We start from the raw sequence: 20138 nt of genomic DNA, 5'->3' as shown, positions 1-20138 counted from the left end.
TTGTGCAATACTGCTTAGCCATGTGGAAATAGGTTAACATTCTCCTGCTGAACCCTACACTTACTATCATCAGTAAGTGCTCACTCATTTCAATTAACTTCTCTGTCACTAATCTGGAGGTACCACCATGAGAGGTATGAAAGGCACAGGAAAATTAGTTGAAAGAGAGCAGATGTATTTCGAAAAGGAAAGGCGTCAGGGTTGAATAGCAACCAGAAACATAAGAGAAGATCCTTTTTTAATCTATGTATAATTGAATCAGCACTGAGACAGTTTTCATGATTGATGACTATGATATCAGTGATGGTGATGTAAAGGTTATTAAGTGCCCAGAGTGTTCTAGAAGTCACGTGGTACATGGTGCATTGAAAGATAATACTTTGCCATCAGGGATTTTTACCTTTTAAAAAGAAATGGGCACGATTAGAGCATATGCCTGCATACATTCATCAAAAATATATTTGAATATCTTCCTTATTTGCAAACATTGAATAACCAGAAGTAGGATAATGAAAAAAGAACAACAGATAAAGGACGGGGAAAGATGTGGTGCATACTCAGTAAACACATTTAGGAAGTGGGATGGGGTTGAAATTCCAGTAGAAGTAGCACAAACGTATTATAGAAAAGTCTTAATTTCTGTGTACAACAACGCCGTATACCTTAAATTAAGTAATCAGCCCAAGTCCATGCATCACTGGCTTTGTTTTGAATGAATTATGCATTGATAAGGGTTTTGAGTAAGTATCAGGGGAAACATCAGAGTATTTGATCTATTTCATCAGGTTTTGGGGGGGAGGAGTAGGTAAATTGTCCTTATTTTTCAGAAATGTGAACTTAAGCTAGTCCGACTCTTAAGTTTCAAAAGAAATTGTGTGTATTAAACAGGCACAGAGATGAGCTTTTCATTTGGAATACATTTCATATAGGAGCATGAAATATTAATGTCAGGTGGGGAAGTGGTAATTATCTAAAATTTAATTTGAAAAAATATTACATTTCTGACTTTTTTAAAAACTACAATTTCTAATAGTATTCCATCTCTGTTGGTGCCAAAAGCACGGAACTGAATCAGTGAATATTTTTGAATAATTTCAAAGACTTAACAATCCAGGATGTGATAAAAGGGAATTAAATTTAGCAACCGTGTTATTTGGATTTTTACTTCAAGGGGATACAGACAGAAGCCAAACAGTTGATTTAAACCCAAGACATTCTGAGAAAGGTATCGTTAAAAAGGTGTTTAGAAGATGCAACTCTGCTAAAGCCCAAATTACATGGTCACTTCTTTTTTTTTTTTTTTTGTATTTATTAATTTTGAGAGAGAGAAAGACAGAGACACAGAGAGACAGAGCGAGCAAGCATGGGAGAGGGGAAAAGAGAGAAAGAGAGAGAATCCCAAGCAGGCTCCATGATGTCAGAGCCCCAAATGGGGTTCAACTTGGGGCTAGATCTCAGGGTTTGTGAGATTATGACCTGAGCTGATTTAAATCAACAATTGGGAGCTCAACCTAATGAGCCACCCAGGCGTCCCTTTGAGGTCACTTCTAATGACTGTGCAAAGGGCTGTTACTGCCTCATAACAAATTGCCTGAAATGCAGGCCCCAGAACAGCAGCAGTAACTCATGGGGATTCATTACAAATGCAAACTCTCAGGTCACATTCTATACCCATTTAACCACAAACTCTGAGATTAAGGCCCAAAAATCTATTTCTACAAGCCCTCAAAGTGATTCTGATGCACACTTAATTTTGAGAACCCTTCTACAACCGACTGCGGGCTACAGCTCACTCCAGTCACTAAAAAGGTCTTGAAGAAACAACTCTGCCGAAATCTCTAAATTGATTGAAATCATTCTGAGAAATGTCTCAGGAATACCTCAAACCAGCTGTGTATCCCCGTGACATCTCATGCCTCAATCAACTCTACATTGACACAGATATTCAGCTACAAACAATTTTTGGAAAATAGGTTAACTCATTCTGTTTTCTCTATCTTCTATTAATATAAGCAAGACCTTGACGTAGGTTCACTTTCTAAAAGCTCTTCAATAAATAAAACTTTGACTGTGGTGGGGTCAGGGAGAGGATGAAGAGGTACGAGAATTTTAATAATATATTCAGTAATAGATCTGGGGGAGAATGTGGTCACTTATGCAAACTAAAATTGTATTTCAGACTCTTGCCTTCAACCTCTATCAGTCGCCAATACAATGAAACCCAACACGGTATCAGCAAAAAATAATGTTCAAATCAAGTAATAATTTCCTGAAATTTTTTCTCCTCTTATGAGACTTTTTTTTTTAATGAGAAGATTTTGTTAGGTTAACTCACAACCCCTTTCAAATCTCCCAGAGGAATGCTGATGGGAAATAATGGCAAGATGGGAATTCCTCTTTCTTTAGTTTGTAACATTATGTATGTATGTGTGTGTGTATATATATATATATATATATTTTTTTTTTATATATGTATATATATATTTTATATATGTATATATATTATATATATACATTGTGTATATATATATACAATTTTGTGTATATATATATATATATATATATATATATATATATATACAATTTTACAGAGAAAAATTGGCACTTCTAGTGTATTCTTGCTTTCCTCAGCCAGCTCTTCTGCAGTATGGGTCTAGGGGACTGGACCAAAATAATTTCAGCACTTGGATGTATGCAGAAGTTCATTTTCCTTTTTGACATGAATAATATAGGTTGAGTCACTGACATGAGGACAGAGATCCCACTGTACTGGAAAGAGACAGAATCAAGGAGGTAGACTACTCCTCTAACATAGTCAAGGGCTTAGTGAAGGTAGAAAAATACATACTAATTTCTTAACATGTATTTGTAACTTACATAAAACAAATATATGTAATAGGTGTTAACTTTGATTACTTTTTTTAAGTTTATTTATTTTGAGAGAGAGAGAGAGAGCGTGCACACGCACATGGGTCAGAGAGGGAGGGAGAGAGAATAGCAAGCAAGCCCTGTGCTGTCAGCACGGAGTCCAGCTTGGAGCTTGAATTCACAAACTCTGAGATCAAAACCTGAGCCCAAACCAAGAGTCAGGTGCTTAACAGACTGAGCCACCCAGGTGCCCAACTATGATTATTTTAAGTGATGTACTTTCATTAGATCTTAGAATTAAATATTATACCTCTAATGAGTTAAATCTAAGTAATTTACTTAATGTCATAATCATGGTGAAGGCAGGGATGGTGAGGCGTGCATTCTGAAATTACTTAAGCAAAAAATCAGCGCATACAATGTGAAACAAATATACTGAAATGAACTTGGAACTCTCCTGGAAGTGTTTAGGAGTTCAAAGTTTTAATACTGAATCTTATACATTGAAAGTAGTCATTTTAGATTTTAAGCTGAACAGTGAACTCTCACCAAAATAAAAAATAGAAACTATAGTCTTAAAAAAAAAAACCCTTGAATGTAGAAGGGCCTGTTCCCAAGTTTTGTTCCTCTTGATTTAACTGTCAATAGGTTAATGAGCATCAGACACCCACAAAAGCTTTGTTCTTCCACTACTTAAATTTCTCAAATCATGCAACTGTACGGCCCTCGTAAGGTGCCTGCCTCATTATATGAGGGCTCCTGGTCTCATTTCCTCAGCTCTGGGGCTCTGTGTCACTGTAAGTCACTTGGACTAATATTTTGGGTAGATAACTATTAATATTCATTAGATATTCAAATAATGCCACAAAAACCAATTGAGTAAAATTTAATTTATACAAGAAAATCCTCTATGTGCCTGCTTAATAATGGTTTTTCAAGTAACAGCCACTTCTAAAGAATAGACATTGCCTCGCCCTCTCGGAAAAATAACTGAGAGGTTATGTCATCAAAAAGTTAAAGACATGGGGCGCCTGGGTGGCTTGGTCGGTTAAGCGTCCGACTTCAGCTCAGGTCATGATCTCACGGTCCGTGAGTTCGAGCCCTGCGTCGGGCTCTGTGCTGACAGCTCAGAGCCTGGAGCCTGTTTCAGATTCTGTGTCTCCCTCTCTCTCTGCCCCTCCCCTGTTCATGCTCTGTCTCTCTCTGTCTCAAAAATAAATAAACGTTAAAAAAAAAAATTAAAAAAAAAAAGTTAAAGACAGCATGGGGCAACCAAGTTACACGGCATTTTAGTTCATAAGTTTGGGTTCAAATCACATCTTATCAACTGCATGTCAAAGATTCAGTAATTACTATCCAATTAATAATTAATTAATAATCATTCAATATACACATGGCTTTATCTTAAATGGTAAAACTGTAATCCACTTTTAGAAGGTTGTAATCCAAATAAAAGTATGACATATTTGTTAATCCATGAGCATTCTAACTGAAGGAGGAAAAATTTATCTTTAATTAATCTTACATAAACATACTAAATGTATTTTGGGGCACCTGGGTGGCTCAGTAGGTTGAGTGTCCGATTTCGGTTCAGGTCATGATCTCACGGTTCACAAGTTAGAACCCCGTGTCAGGCTCTGTGCTGACAGCTCAGAACCTGGAGCCTGCTTCGAATCCTCTCTCTTCCTGTCTCTCTGCCTGCCCACCACTCATTCTCTCTTTCTTTCTCTCTCAAAACTAAATAAAAAAAAAAAAAAACTTTAAAAAAAGATACTAAATGTATTTTGATCCCCAATGGTTGGTGGTGATAAGTCAACACTAAACATTCCACTTTCTACTTCTACCATATGCTAAAATGTTAACTTCTGTGAGCACTAAACTTCCTGCCTCTATCAAGTGCACGGCCTCCAGCATCACTGTCCCACAACACAGTTACTACCATTGTCATGACTCAACATATGCTGTTTCCTCTTGTGGAACCACTAGTCTTTCTCTACGTCTGCACTACTTACCTTATTTTTTTATTACTTTTGATTTTTTAAGTAATCTCTACACCCAATGTGGGCCTGGAACTCACAATTCCAAGATCAAAAGTCACATGTTCTACAGACTGAGAGAGCCAGGCAGCTTTTCTCGTGCTCTACTTAAAACACCTTCTAGGGGCGCCTGGGTGGCTCACTTGGTTAAGCATCAGACTCTTGATTTTGACTCAGGTCATGATTCCTGAGTTCGAGTTCCTGAGTTCGGCCCTGCATCAGGCTCTGTGCTGACAGCTCGGAGCCTGGAGCCTGCTTTAGATTCTGTGTCTCCCTCTCTCTCTGCCCCTCCCCTGCTAATGCTCTGTCTCTCTGTCTCTCAAAAATGAATAAACATTAAAAAAAATGTAAGGAGTTCCAACTTATCAATTTTTTTCATAGATCAAACTTATGATGTCATATGGAAAAACTCATCATCAAATCCAAGGTCACCTAGACCTTGAATCCTGTTATCTTGTAGTAATGTTATACTTTTGCATTTACATTTAGGTTTGTGATACATGTTGAGTTATCTTTTGTCAAAGATGTGAGATCTGTGTGTGTGTGTGTGTGTGTGTGTGTATATATATATACATATATATGTATGTATATATATGTATGTATGTATATATATGTATGTATGTATATATGTATGTATGTATATGTATATATACATATGTACATATGTATATATGTATGTATATATGTATGTGTATATATATATATATATATATATATATATATATATACACACACATATGGTTTGTTTTGTTTTTAAGAGAGAGAGTGCATATACATCAGCAGTAGAGGGACAGAGAGAGAGAGGGAAAGAGAGAATCCCAGCCAGGCTCCACACTTTTAGCAGAGTTAGATGGGGGACCCGAACCCATGAACCGTGAGATCATGACCTGAATGGAAATCAAGAGTTGGATGCTTAACTGAATGAGCCACCCAGGCAGGCGCACCTGTGTTTATATTCTTTCTGTTGTTGTTCGTGTATTCTTTCTCCATTGAACTACTGTTGCTCCTTTGCACAGAGAAACTGACTGTGTTTGGCAGGTGTCTCTCCAGGCTCTCTATTTTCTATTGGTCTATGGATCAATTCTTTGACCAATGCCATGCTATCTTGATTACAATTGTTTTATTTTTATTAATTTTTAATTTAATTTAATTTTTTAATGTTTTTTTGAGAGAGAGACAAAGTGGGGGAAGGGCAGAGAGAGAGGGAGAGAGAATCCTAAGCAGGACCCATGTTCATCACACAGCCCAACGTGGAGCTCGGTCTCACCACCATGACATCATGACCTGAGCTGAAATCAAGAGTCAGATGCTCAACCAACTGAGCCACTGAGGTGTGCCACTTTTTTTTTTTTTTTTTTTTTTTTTGAGACAGAGAGAGACTTAGCAGGGGACAGGGGCAAAGGGAGTGATAGAATCTTAAGCATGCTTCACACCCAGCACAGAGCCCAAAGTGGGGCTCAATCTTACGACCATGAGAGCATGACCTGAGCCGAAACCAAGAGTGGGACACTTAACAGATCGAGCTACCCAGGCCACCGTAGCAAGTCTTAAAGTCAGACAATGTCAGTCCTTTTACTTTGCCTTTCCATATAATCTTTAGAATTATTTCATCAACATACACAAAACAACTTGCTATGATTTTAATTGGGATGACATTTGAATCAGTGCATAAAGTTGGGAAGAACATTTCTAACCACAAAAACAGAAGAGCTCTTCATTTACTTAGACCTTCATCAGAACTTCATAGTTTTTCACAAATAGGTCTTGTACAAAACTTGTTAGATTAGTATATAAGTATGTAATTTTGGATCTTTAATTTCAAATTCTAATTGTTCATTACTAGTACACAGGAAAGCAACAGACTTTTGTATATACACCTTGTATGCTGCCACTGTGCTATAATCAACTATGAGTTCCAACATTGTGTTTGTAAATTCTTTGTATTTTCTATTTTTAGACAATCATGTAATTTGCAGACAGTTTTATTTCTTAGCCTTGTCTTATTGCATTACTTAAAACAACCAGTATGATGTTGAATACGAGTGGTGAAAAAAGACATCCCTGTCTTGTTCACAGTGTTAGGGAGAAAACACTGAGTTTCTTACCATTAAGTATAATGTTACCTATAGTTTTTTGTTCTGTTCTGGGTTCGTAGAGGAAATGTTATTTACCAGGCTGAGGAAGTTCCTCTCTGTTCCTAGTTATCTGGGAGTTCTTCCTCAAGAATGTGTGTTGCGTTTTGTCAAATGTTTTTCTGCAGCTACTGATATGATCCTAAGAGTTTGCTTTTTTTTACCTGCTGATGTAATGGGGTATAATAATTTTTTTTTAATTAATTGATTTTTGAAGGTTGATAAGCCTTGCATTCTTGGTGAATTCTACATAACATTTAGGGGGAAAATGATAGAAATTATCTGAATTCTCTTTCTGACAATACATGCAAAAGGAAACTTCCTAGGGGCACCTGAGTGGCTCAGCCAGTTAAGTGTCTGATCCTTGATTTTGGCTCAAGTCATGATCTCACAGCTCATGAGTTTGAGGCCCACATCAGGCTCCACGCTGATAGTGCTGAGCCTGCTTGGGATTCTCTCTCTCCTCTCTCTGCCCCACCCTTGCTTGTTCACTCTCTCGCTCTCAAAATAAATAAACAAACTTAAAAAAAAAAAAAAGGAAACTTCCTAAATCATCCTGAGGACAGGACTACCATCTTATTAGTCTCAGAGTCTCAAAATGAAAGCATTATTCAACTCTCCCACCATTTTCCTGCCAAACTTGGAACACTTCAGACACCACACTGACAACAGCGCTCAGCTTTCTTATACTTCAAGCCAATACTTAGCGATTTGCTTCTATCTCCAAATGTGAATGCTTCCATCCCCTTCTTTCCAGTCTCATTTCTCCAATAATGTTCAGTCCTCTCAGAACTTTTGTAATATCTACATGGCGATCTCCTTCAGTTTCTCGACTCCTCCAAATATCCTTTCTGTATCAAAGTAGAAATGTAATGCACAACTGGGATCATTTCACTTCCTCTCTCTCTTTTTTAAATTTATTTTGAGAGAGAGAGAGAGAAGGAAGGAAGGAAGGAAGGAAAGAAGGAAGGAAGGAAGCAAGCAAGGGGAGTGCACATGCATGTGAGCCAGTGAGGGCAGAGAGATAGAGGGAGAGAGAATCCCAAGCAGGCTCCACAGTGTCAGTGCAGAGTCCATGTGGGGCTCGAGGTCACAAACCGTGAGATCATGACCTGAGCTGAAATCAAGAGCTGGACGCTTAAGTGACTGAGCTACCCAGGTGCCCCATTTCACTTCCTCTCTTGAAAACTTCCAGAGAGGGGTGGCTGGGTGGCTTAGTCGGTTAAGTGACTGGCTCAGTCAGTACAGAGCCTCCTTGGGATTCTCTCATTCCTTTCATCTCTGCCCCGCCCCTGCTCATGTGCTCTCTAAATAAACATCATAAAAAGAAAAAAGTTCCAAAGAGACAGAACAAAAACTAGCCTGATATTCATGGCTTTTTACAATCTAATGGGAGTTGTACATCTAGACTCTCCTAATTCCTCCATCCAGAGGGCCATGTCCCAATCATTCCCTCAAGTCCCAGTTTAATTAAAACCACCTTTACCAGGGGCGCCTGGGTAGCTCAGTCAGTTAAGTGTCTGACTTCGGCTCAGGTCATGATCTCACCGTTCGTTAGTTCGAGCCCTGCATGTGGCTGCTCTGTGCCATCAGCTTGGAACCTGGACCCTGTTTTGGATTCTGTGTCTCCCTCTCTCTCTGCCCCTCCCCCACTTGTGTTCTGTCTCTCTCTGTCTCTGTCTCTCAAAAATAAATAAATGTTAAAAAAAATTAAAAAAAAAAACTTTTCCAGAAACTTTCACACATGAATGTATGCATGCATATACGAATAACAGTATTGGGAAACAGTATCTTTCCTCCAAAAAATTTTTCTGTGGGCACACGTCCTTTTCTCTTGTGAATAATTTTTTTTAATCCAATAATTATTACCTCTGGTAGACTGTGATAGTCTTTGGGCACACTCATTTGTTGTCACTAGTTACCAAGTAAACTAGAGTAACCAGGACAGCTGTAAAAAGCACAATGAATATAATCGCTGCATGTGCTGACAAGCTTTTCCGGTACCACTACACATCTAGACCCAGGTCCAAACCTCTCTCAGGAAACCCCTCTCTTTTCCCTGGCCAACATATTAAGGAAGCAACCCTCGTATTGCTCCAGTCCTGGATATTTTCTATTCTGTTCCCTTGCTTTATTTCCATCATAACCTTATTCCTACTTTCAATCACCTAACGATTTTCCAGCTCAATTGCTCTTTCTCTTGCTATCAACTAAAAGCCCCTCGAAAATAGGAAAGTTGGTCGGGTGCCTGCGTCACTCGGGCAGTTAAGTCTCCGACTTTACCTCAGATCATGATCTCAGGGCTCATGAACTCAAGCCCCGCAAAAGGTGAGCTTGAGCCCCGCTCCAGGCTCCGCACTCTCTCTCGCTCTCTCCCTCACTCTCTGCACTCATGGGATTCTCTCTCCCTCTTCCTCTCTCTCTCTCTGCCCCTCACTCGCGCTCTCTCACTCTGATAAATAAATAAATAAATAAATGGATGGATAGATGGATGAATGAATAGTTTTTAAAAAAGAAAATAGGAATGTTGCTTTTGTTCCAGTATCTCACATCGTTGGCAGTGGGTAACTGCTGAATAAAGAAGTGGACCAACACCTATAGGTGTTCTGTTCTGACATGGAAATGGAAAATCATGCAAATAAAAAAAAGGAGAAGGCGACTTCTTAAATGTGGTAAATCAAAGATGATCATGTGTGGGTTACAGGCGGACTGAGGTGCTGTGATCTCTGCATCAAGGATGGGAAATCGTCCCTGGGCATGGCCCAATGCAACACTACTCTTCTTCTAAGAGGCCAGTAAGTCCTAGAGGTGCCAAGGCTACACTTCATTTTCCCTGCTGGTATCATCACTTCCCAGCTTAAGACAGGATGTGAACAGCTACTGTTAGCAAATGAAATCCAGCTGAGGCAAACCGATGGGAAGTGACTTGGCAAAGAAAATGACAGCAATAATGGGGAATAAGAAATCCCAGGCATATGAGGGAAAAGGTTTCAGAGGCTAACTCCCAGGAAAGGATTTATTACCAAAATGATAAATTGATTCTCTTGCCAGAATTGCTATTAACAAGCAGAAACAACGCTAGGCCACATTTATTAGCACACTGAATCTAAACCATTTAGCCTTATTTCCTTAAACTCCATATCCTAATAAATCCGTGGTCCTCAGGCTTTGTCAGCATACCTAGGGAATGTGTGAAAAGTTAACACACGTGTGTCGAGTGTGTATGTGTCTATACATGTGAAAAGGTACGCGTGGAGTATATGAGTAGGTTTGCATGGAGTATATATATCAATATGTACATTTAAAACCTCAGTAAGTTATATATAGTCAGTTCTCACTATTTGTGGTCACCACGTTCTATCACATCATCACAAACAATGAATGAGTCAATACTGAATTATTGCCACCAGGGGAAATACTGGGTTCGGCTCCACTAAGTCTCTCCTCGTTTTTTCCTCAAATGACCAATACTTAACTGTATTTTATGTGTGTTTTTGTTTAAAAACATCTTATTTAATATATACTGTTGATTCCTTCCCAGTGAACTCATGGTGGACGCCTGAATGAAGCTTATCTTACACATTTCCTTCATGAAGCACATCAGAGCCTTCTTGCACTAAGGAATGCTAGACAGGATTTCAGCACTATATCTGGAGGCCATTTTAAAGAATGAAATCTTCCACAAAAAGTCCACAAATTTGAAAAATGTTGTCACTAAACAGATTGTGAAATGGACATTTATTTACAGTATGAGAGCCAAAAGAATAAGGTCAAGTCAAACCTTGTTTGACCATAGCTGGCAGTATATGGATGGGGCCACCCCAGATTTTTCTCCCCCCTGCAGAGGTATAGGTCCGTGAATGATCACAAAAGCACTGTGAATATTAATGTGGGGGTTACAAGTACATTTAACAAGTAGGTGAATTCATACACACAAAAATCCACAAATGACAAGGACTGAGTATATGCATCTGTGTGTGTTTATTATACATATTGCTGTGTGTGTGTGTGTGTGTGTGTGTACACAAATTCAGAGAAAGAAGACAAATGATACATTTGAAAGTTGGCAAACTGGCATATGGGTTAAACAGAAAGCAGTAATTTTCCTTTAAAATTCTGTTGCTGATTAATGAAATAGGCTTTGTTTACAATTTAATTAGACATGTAAGTGATTTTTGAGAAATTGGCAAAATATAAGTACTAAGGGAATGAAAACTTAGTTACCTCCAAAATTACTCTCCGCTTCCAGAAATAGAAACAGGTAAAAATGGTAATGAAAAGAAATATCTATAGCCCTGCCAAGAACCAATCCAATCATTGTCAGTCTTTGTCAATTTTCTTCTTCTTCAAGAATTCATGCCACTGAATTTCTGCTTTTCTTAATACTTTGGATAGACTGTTATGGCACAGATTTCTAACTTAAGGTGACAATTTTAGAAACTGGACCAACAGAGTTGAGAATGTATTAAAATCAGTAGGCAAGACCTAAAAGGAAAAGCCAGAAAACAGATCATAATGTATAAGATGAAGTTCAAAAGGATAATACTTTATTCATTGAGTACAAACCATGGGCCTAGCCTTCGAATTTGAATGGGTAGTGAAAATGGATCCTTTTAGCAGTACAGTAAGAAAACAAATGAGGAAGGAGAGAAGGAGGAAAGGTTCACTTTCTTCTCAGTCACAAAATCACAATTTTTTAGAAAAATAAAATACTAGTTTAAACTCACATACTAAAAAATGAAAGAACCTTGGAAAACAGTTTTTCAGTTTCTTCTAAAACTGAACATACTCCAACCAGACAATGCCCCCCCCCTTGCTATTTACCCCAAAAGAGTTGAAAACTTATGGCCATACAAAAGCCTGTATGCAATTGTTTATACCAGCTTTGTTCATAATTAGCCAAACTCAGAAGCAGCCAAGACATCCTTCAGCAAGGGAATGGGTAAATGGTGATACATCCAGACAATGGAATATTATACAGCACTAAGAAGAAATGAGCTGTCATGACGTGGAAGAAAGTTAAGTGCCTATTACTAAGTGAAAGAAGCCAATCTGCAGATGCTACCAACTCTATGATTTTAACTATATGACATTCTGGAAAAGTCAAGAATAAGAGAAGGCGAAAAGATGAGAGGTTGCCAGTTGGTTGAGGGGAGGGATGAGTTAGTGGAGTACAGAGCGTTTTTAAGGCAATGAAAATACTCTGATACCATAATAATGGATACATGTCTATATACATTTGTCCAAAACCATACAATATACTAACACCAAGAGTGAACCCTAACATAAATTATGGGCTGTGGTGATTATGGTATGTCAGTGTAGGTCCAGAAATTTTTATAAATGTACCACTCTGGTGGTGGATGCTAATAATGAGGGAAACTAGAGGTGCTTGGTGGCTCAGTCAGTTAAGCCCCTGACTCTCAATTTTGGCTCAGGTCATGATCTCACGGTTCGTGGGATTGAGCCCCGTGTCATGTGCAGACCCTGCTTGGGATTCTCTCTCTCTGCCCCTCTCCCACTCATGTGCATGCTCTCCCTCTCAAAATAAAAAATAAATAAACATAAAAAAAATAATGAAACTATGCCATTGATGGAGCTGAGGGTATAAGGGAAATCCCTGGAAGCTTTCTCTCAGTTTTGTTGTTAACCTCAAAGTGCTCTAGAAATAAATTCTTCAAAACTTTTCTTAATTAAAACAAAAATGAAAGAATGATAAAAGTGCATCCAAATGAAGATATAATATCACTGGGAAGTTAACTTACTTTGTTGGTAAGAACAGTATTAGGTAAGAACAGTATGTTTCTGGTGAGCTTACATAGATTCTTTAAAAGGGAAATTAAAGAATTAAAGAATTTAATGAACCTATCAAGTGGACAAATTCTCTGGAAAAAAAGTCCTCAACAGTTCATGACAACTCCTTATTACTGTTAGAAATGCCACTTAGAGTCTCCATCCTGTTGCCATCCAGCAGACAGCTGAACTTTGCCAGGATCAGTAAATATCACAAATAAAATGGTCTACCCAAAGCAGACCTGTAATTAACCACTGAACTAATCGTTCTAAATCGAATACCCGCACAGAACTACGCAATCCAGAAGCTGATAGAGAAAGTAAGCATTGCAAAATAATGACCTGATCTTACAGTTCTTTGGTTCCTATGTTAGGATATTGAATAAATAAATTAATTCTGCAGAAAGAACAAGCCCAAATCAGAGTGACACAATGCCACAAACTAGTGAAATTCTGATTTCAGACCAATCTCATGTAGAAAACCTTAAACACACACACACACACACAATTCCTTTCTTTTTTAATTTTTTTTTAGTATTTATCTTATTTTTGAGAGAGAAAGAGAGAGAGAGAGAGAGAGAGAGAGAGAGAAAGCACAAGCAGGGTAGAGGCAGAAAGAGCCAGAGACAGAACTGGAAGCAGGCTCCAGGCTCTGAACTGTCAGCACAGAGCCCGACATGGTGCTCAAACTCAGGAACCGTGAGATCATGACCTGAGCTGAAGTCAGACGCTTAACTGACTGAGCCACCCAGGTGTCCCCACATTATTCCTTTCTTAACTTCAGAAGTCTTTGGAAACTCATGAGGGAGGAGAGCTGTTTTTATTTAAATATGAAACAAATTGAAACAACACTGAAACACATTAAAGATTTTCACCAAGGTAAATTCTTCACTAACAACTATAGCTTCATTTTTAAATATTATAATAATGAAAATATTTGTTGACTGCTTATAACACCTAAGTCATTGTTCTGGGGACTTCACAAATAATTAACTGATTTGCTTCTTAAAAAAACACCATCATATAGACGACACTATTATCCCAATTGTATACCGAAGAGAACTGAGGTTTAGAGAGTTTAAATCACTTGCCCATGGTCATGGGGGTCACGCTCGTAACCAGTGCCAGGACCACAAAAATTGTCTCTGATAAGCCACCCCACAAAAAGAGTTTTTTTCTAATGCTCAGGACGTTCGACCTTCACTTGAAGATCATCTACCCTTTCTTTTTACTTGCATTCTTTTTACTGTCACCATTTTCTCTAAGACCATTCTTTTTCCCCCCTCTCTTTTTTATCTTGATTACTTTCCCACTGTTTTCTTCCCTGTCTTTAATAGTTGACTACAGGAAACTAATGTGCATTTATCACATAAATTAAATGATTTTGTGGTCCATACTGTATTATTCACTCTCCAAAAATCTATAGGGCCATTAATCAGATTTCTTGTTTCTTCTTAACTTTTCAGGGGATCCCTAGTTAGCAACCTTCATTAGGAAAATATTCTAAGGCCCTATTCTAGGTAAATTATAGTCACCCACTAGACTGAGGTGAGATCATGAAGCAACAGATAATTAGCACCAACAATCATAGAACCCACTCATGGATATACTGGCTTAACAAAACAAATTAAAAACTGGTCTGATTTAGAGAAGCTCAGAGAAGTTTTGTTTGGCCCACACTATAATTTAAACTGTATTAAATTAGGTGAAAATATTTATTAACCAAAAAAAATGCATAGAAAATCTGAATTTCTGGTTTACCTTGATAAGTGGCAACGCTATTCCTGATTTTTCAGAGCAACAAGCAGATGATGTTGAGTGACAATTTCTATCTCCCTCAGACAAGCTTAGGACTCTACAATAGTGTTCCTACACACAGTTCACTCATTTACACCTGCGGGCCCCATGGGACAGTTGATACTGTAGACCCTTGAGTTTAAAATCTTAGTAAGCCACCCAACCATGTCTAGGGTTAGAGCAGCAAAATTAAAAATGTGCTTCTAATTTGGTTTATAACTTCCTAATTCCTTTTTTTTTTTTTTTTTACCAATTATTTCAAACTAGTTCTAAAATTGACCTAGTTTGGAAATTCACTAGTTCTCTTTTAAAGACCAAAAATTTAAATATATGACACATAAGAACACTGGAATTGACATTTTTGTATAAAATAGGAAAAATCCAGAGGTCAGCCCAGAAGATACTGTGACTATGTCAAATCCAGAGCAGATAGAAATCTTAAGAAAGAAATGTCATGCCCAAATAATGAAAGTGAGTCAGCAAAGGCAGTAATTATAAATTTTCATGTTTTTCAATACAGATAAAATTCTCTTCATTTACCCCAGATGTGTTTTTCTATAAAGCATGGTTGAGTGGAAGCCTCCATGTTTTTGAATGGGTAAAGCTTAGAGATGATAACCCAAGTAACAGAGGGGAGGCTAGTGAACCTGTCCAAAAGAGGCATTTTCAGAACAAGCTTATGTTTTTATTTAGATGGTATGTTAGAGATCCATAAAAATAGCAAAATTTCTAAAATCACCTTTATTGATATTTTCGGTAAGGGTGATTGAAAAGACCTCAATTTACCTGACTTTGGGTAGGGAGATGAATATTACAGTATTTTTAAAATGATCCACCCTCAAATTACCTACCTGGAATACCACTGCCCAGGATTTGGAATTAAACACGTAGGTTTGAAACACGGGTCAGCTATTTATTTTATAATAGTGAACATCTGGTAAGATAATAAACATCAGTCTCATAGCACAGTATCCAGGTTACATTAAAAAAAAATGTATTCTCTGATACACAAATGTGCCTTCTGTGCCTCTCACACACAGCTGAGACATGCAGTCCTCAAAAAGCAGAGCTGAGCACGGAGGCCAAGTGTAGAGGCAGAGAGTTTGATTCCGAAGTTCCATAATGTTATCTATTAGGATACTTTAGAGACAAACATTAAAAATTAAAACCATGGCCACTAGAAGAAGTTGCTATGGCTTTCAGAACTCATATAAAACAAAATAAGATGAAGTAATTTAAAAACTGCTGACATTTCCAATTAACCTTGCACTCTTTGGTGGTTCTTTATAAAAATTATTGAGAATATGCTCACATACAGCTCAGGGCTGATGTCAACATGCTCCTTCCCCTGGGACTGATCTAGTAGGGCAGTGGTTACCAAGATTTCTACCATTCTTTCATTTTCACTGGTATTTAACTAGTATTTCACTACCATTGCTCTGTCTTCTTGAAGTCCTATACCTCTACTTGCTATTGACATTAATCCTTAGCATTCTTTTGTTCTATAATAACCTCTCACTGAGTCAGGTCATTTTTGTCCTCCCCAGCTGCTGATAAAGCTTGCCCCAGGCAATTACTGTATTCACCTCAGACCATCAGAAGATTTAGTTTTCCTAATGTCCATGAACCTTTGGAAAGAACCCAAGTCTGTAAGATGACTCCCAGAGCAAGTCGAGCTTAACACAGAGCAGAAGCCTCTTCTTTGGTCTTTCTTTCCAATCGGTATCCCCATTTGCCTGCTGGATCCAGTGTTTCTTAATCCCAATTTCAGGGCTTGATTCTTTATATTCATTGGATTTACATGACCCAATATTATTTTCCCAATGCCTTCAATTTTAACACTACACATTACTTAGTCCATTATACCACGAATCCTAAATAAGAGATGCTCCCACAGTCAGCTCCTATGGCAGACTCCCTGGCCTCACAGACAGGAAAAGTATTCCAAAAAAGACCATGAAAAAATAAAGGGTAAAAAAGGATAAACATCAAGGCAAACTAGAACAAAGCAAAGATCAGGGCAGAAGGAACAGAAAGCAATGGACACAAAGAGAAAGAACTTCACATCTGCTAAGTCTTATGTTGTCAAAATCAGTGGTGGCCGCCCAGGCAAAAATATTTTACCTCCTTCAGGATAAATAAACTTCAAGAGATTAATAAATCTACCCAAAATTAGATACCCACTGACTTAAAAAACGAGAAATCAAATTCAGAAATGGCTACATTATCTACCAAAGCACGGGGCTCCCATAACACATAACATAACAACATATATGTATTTTTTTTCATCAGTTTTAATGACATATTGCTTAGGATGTGAGAAGCAGGGCTTGACACACTGCTTTGAGTGGAATGGAATGAGGGGGTGCTGTTAGTACAAAGAGACGGAGGGAGCCAGGATGGGTAAGTTAAGAAGCTAAAAGAAAAAAAAATGTGTTCTTACCTGGGCCCTGGCTGCAGCCTGGTCCTGTGGAAAAGACAATGAGCAGTTAGCAACACCTGGGGGACAGGTGTTCTCCTCACTGGGATTAGAGCAGGCAGAGACCACAGTCTCCTAAGAGGCCATAGTTGAAAATAGTTCATCCAAAGGTAAGTTCTTCTTAGATCTTCCTCCTGAAACAGGGATACAATACTCTCGATGTGAATTTACCCTGGAGAACGCAGAAAATTACACTTCTAAATTACAGTTAGAAACCCAACAAATAAATGTCACAAAGCTCCAACCTTGAAATGATAGGAAATCCTTGGAAATTAGAAATAGTGCTTTTTTTTAAATGATGGAAGAAACCAAGACTCAAAGGGTTTAAGCACCCTAAAACTGCAGAGATAACAAGAAGCAGAGTTGACACTGCAACACAGTTTATCAGACTCTGAAGTTATTTTTCATCATAAGTAGGCTGTAAGTTTCCATTACAATAACACACTGAAAAATTACCTTTTGAACTGGCTGAATAGAAATACTGATTTCCTACCTGAGATCATTATTTCAGATCATGGAGCCAAGTCGTAGTTGATTCATGTTATTTGTTTTTCAAAATGGAACTTCAGAACATATATTAACTGCTTTAAGGAATGCTGAAACTCCACATTTAAAAAATGGTAGTTTAAATTATGTTTTCTTTCTACATTTGCTCAATATGGAAATTGTTAATATTGTAGCTTTAGCGCCCATTTAAGTCTTCAGCTTACTTTTGCTAATTATAAGCAAATCAATTGTTATAAGAAGTAGAATGTGATATTATATATATATATATTTTTTCTTTAGTCAAGAGAATCATCTCCTGGATAGTTAGATTCCAAATGACTTGGCAAGACAGAAAGTCAATGAAGTACAATAAATAGACCCAGCGGAAACATTTTTCCTAAACAGCCCAGTCTAAACCACTCATTCTTCAGATATTGTCAAGATTGGATTAGCCTGGTTTAGGGAATCACATTTTCTAAATGAAATTTTGCAGCTGAAATGCCAAAGTTTTTATCATGCTATTATACCCTTGAGAAAAATAACAAGCAGACTATTTCACTCTTTTCTGGCTATTTGCTATGAAGCCTAAGTCATTTCCATAAAAGAACCAGATTTCTCCCTGACTCACCAGTACGTAAATTGGGATTAGCAGACTCTCAAAAAGTAACTGAAGGACAAAGAATAAAACACTGTTGCCATAATCACAAACCTGCAGAGTCTTCAGTAATGAAAATATTTACACTTCAGACTTTAGAATGCTAACATGGAAAGACCTTGTGGAGAAATAACTCAATCAACCAAACCACACAGTTAAGCACTCCTACTCCTCACCATCATACACGTACTGAAGCCATCATCAAGTGAGTCTGAAGACAGTGAATAACCACCTATATCTTCAGGTCCAGAGTTAAGAGTTTTGCTATGCTCACAAACTCTGTTTTGAAAGGCAAAAATCAGGTGGAGTCTCTTTAGAGCCAGGTGACGATGACAAGGGCTTTTCATAGGACTCTGGTGACAACAGAGTAACAGGTCAACAGTAAAAGGAGTAGCAAAGGAGAGTGGGTAAGGATAGGGCAGAAATATTGATTTATGAGCTTTCCACACCTCAGCGCTGTATTTCATGAAAGAAATGAACATAGGATTGTACAACCCCTATTTAATACTGACTTGTCAAGTCTTATAAAGTATTTGATTCTAGCTTGTTACCTCTAAGGGTCAGGTCTCTGTTTTAAAGAAACTATAACCAATATTGTGACTTAAAATTCCCAGGTAAAAAAACAGCAGCTTGTCCATAAGACTGAGTGAAAATGTAAGATCTTCTACAATAACTGTATAGAAATTATATTTCTAGAAATACCTTGGGTAAAGTAGCAACAAAAGGTAAGTGGGCAACAAGGGGATTCCGTGTTCTCAGCCCCTCTTGTCCTTGTGGCACATTATATTTGTATATTCTGTCTTTCTGAGTATGGTAAAGATCAGTGTGATAAGGACCAAAACGTGCTGGTAAATGCATAAAGCTCTGAAGCATATAATATGGTAGTGCCATTATTATCATCATCATCACCATAATGCTCACCAATGAGTCAGGAAAAGAATCCTAATTATAGGGTAGGAAAAAAAAATCAAGCTGCCCTGCCAAGAGAAATGTAATAGATGAATTATTTTTGCAATGCTATCTTATCGTCAAGAGATACTGCCTTTAATCATTTCTTACATCTCTTACCATGAGGTAGAGTGAAGACATTTCCTTGAAGTAACTTGAAGGGAAATGTTTACATTACATACTTACAGCCTCACATTAATACAATTTTGTAAGTGTTCTAGGCTATTTCACAGAGGACAACCACTACCTAATAGAGGAGCTAATTAATAGAGCTAATTAATAGAGGAGACCTCCTGCAGAGGCATCAGAATTGAATTGTGAGACAGGGGTCCCAAATTTGAGTTCCAGGTTCTAACTAACACACCATAAAGATTTTGCCCTTCAAGACTTCAACCTTTTCTTCTATAAAATAAAGTCTTTCTCTGTTTATGGCTAATTTAAGTAGCCTGTATGTACGAGGAATGAGGTAGGAACACCAAAGGTAGAGTCAGAGGGAGGAACATATAATTTCTGCTTTCAAGGAATGTGTAAATACTACAGGACACCACTACAGATATCACAGACACACACACACACACACACACACACACACACACACACACACCAAAATTAAGCATAAGCAGTGATAAGCTTTAAGGTTACAGTTGACCGATAAGATGTAGTAAAGGTAAACTACTAATGCAGAGATTGAAAAGTCTGCCTCAGTTATAAACATGTAGAATATAAACAGGTAGGACCGCATACTGTGGGTAATTGTAATGTGTAGACATAGGTCCATCAATGGCAACAAAAGGAACGCTCTGATGGGAGATGTTGCTAAGGGGGAGGAGGCTACACATATGAGGGGGTGGGGGTACTTGAGAAATCTCCCTACCATCCCCTCAGTTCTGCTGCAAACATAACACTGCTCTAGAAAAACAAAGTCTTGGGGCACCTGGGTGGCT

General features: G+C 37.9%; 1 long non-coding RNA gene across 1 annotated transcript in view; it reads right to left on the bottom strand.

The window, feature by feature from the left end:
- The window catches only part of LOC122200174, a 261940-nt gene that overhangs the window by 123524 nt on the left and 118278 nt on the right, over window positions 1-20138 (bottom strand). Inside the window, exon 3 of the long non-coding RNA XR_006193743.1 lies at window positions 17070-17239. This is a non-coding gene — a long non-coding RNA (uncharacterized LOC122200174). The remainder of the gene's footprint in view (window positions 1-17069; window positions 17240-20138) is intronic.

The sequence above is a fragment of the Panthera leo genome, chromosome A1 (assembly GCF_018350215.1).
Source record: "Panthera leo isolate Ple1 chromosome A1, P.leo_Ple1_pat1.1, whole genome shotgun sequence".
NCBI lineage: Eukaryota > Metazoa > Chordata > Mammalia > Carnivora > Felidae > Panthera > Panthera leo.
The sequence above is the reverse complement of the archived record's forward strand: the minus strand, read 5'-3'. Positions and strand labels throughout refer to the sequence as shown.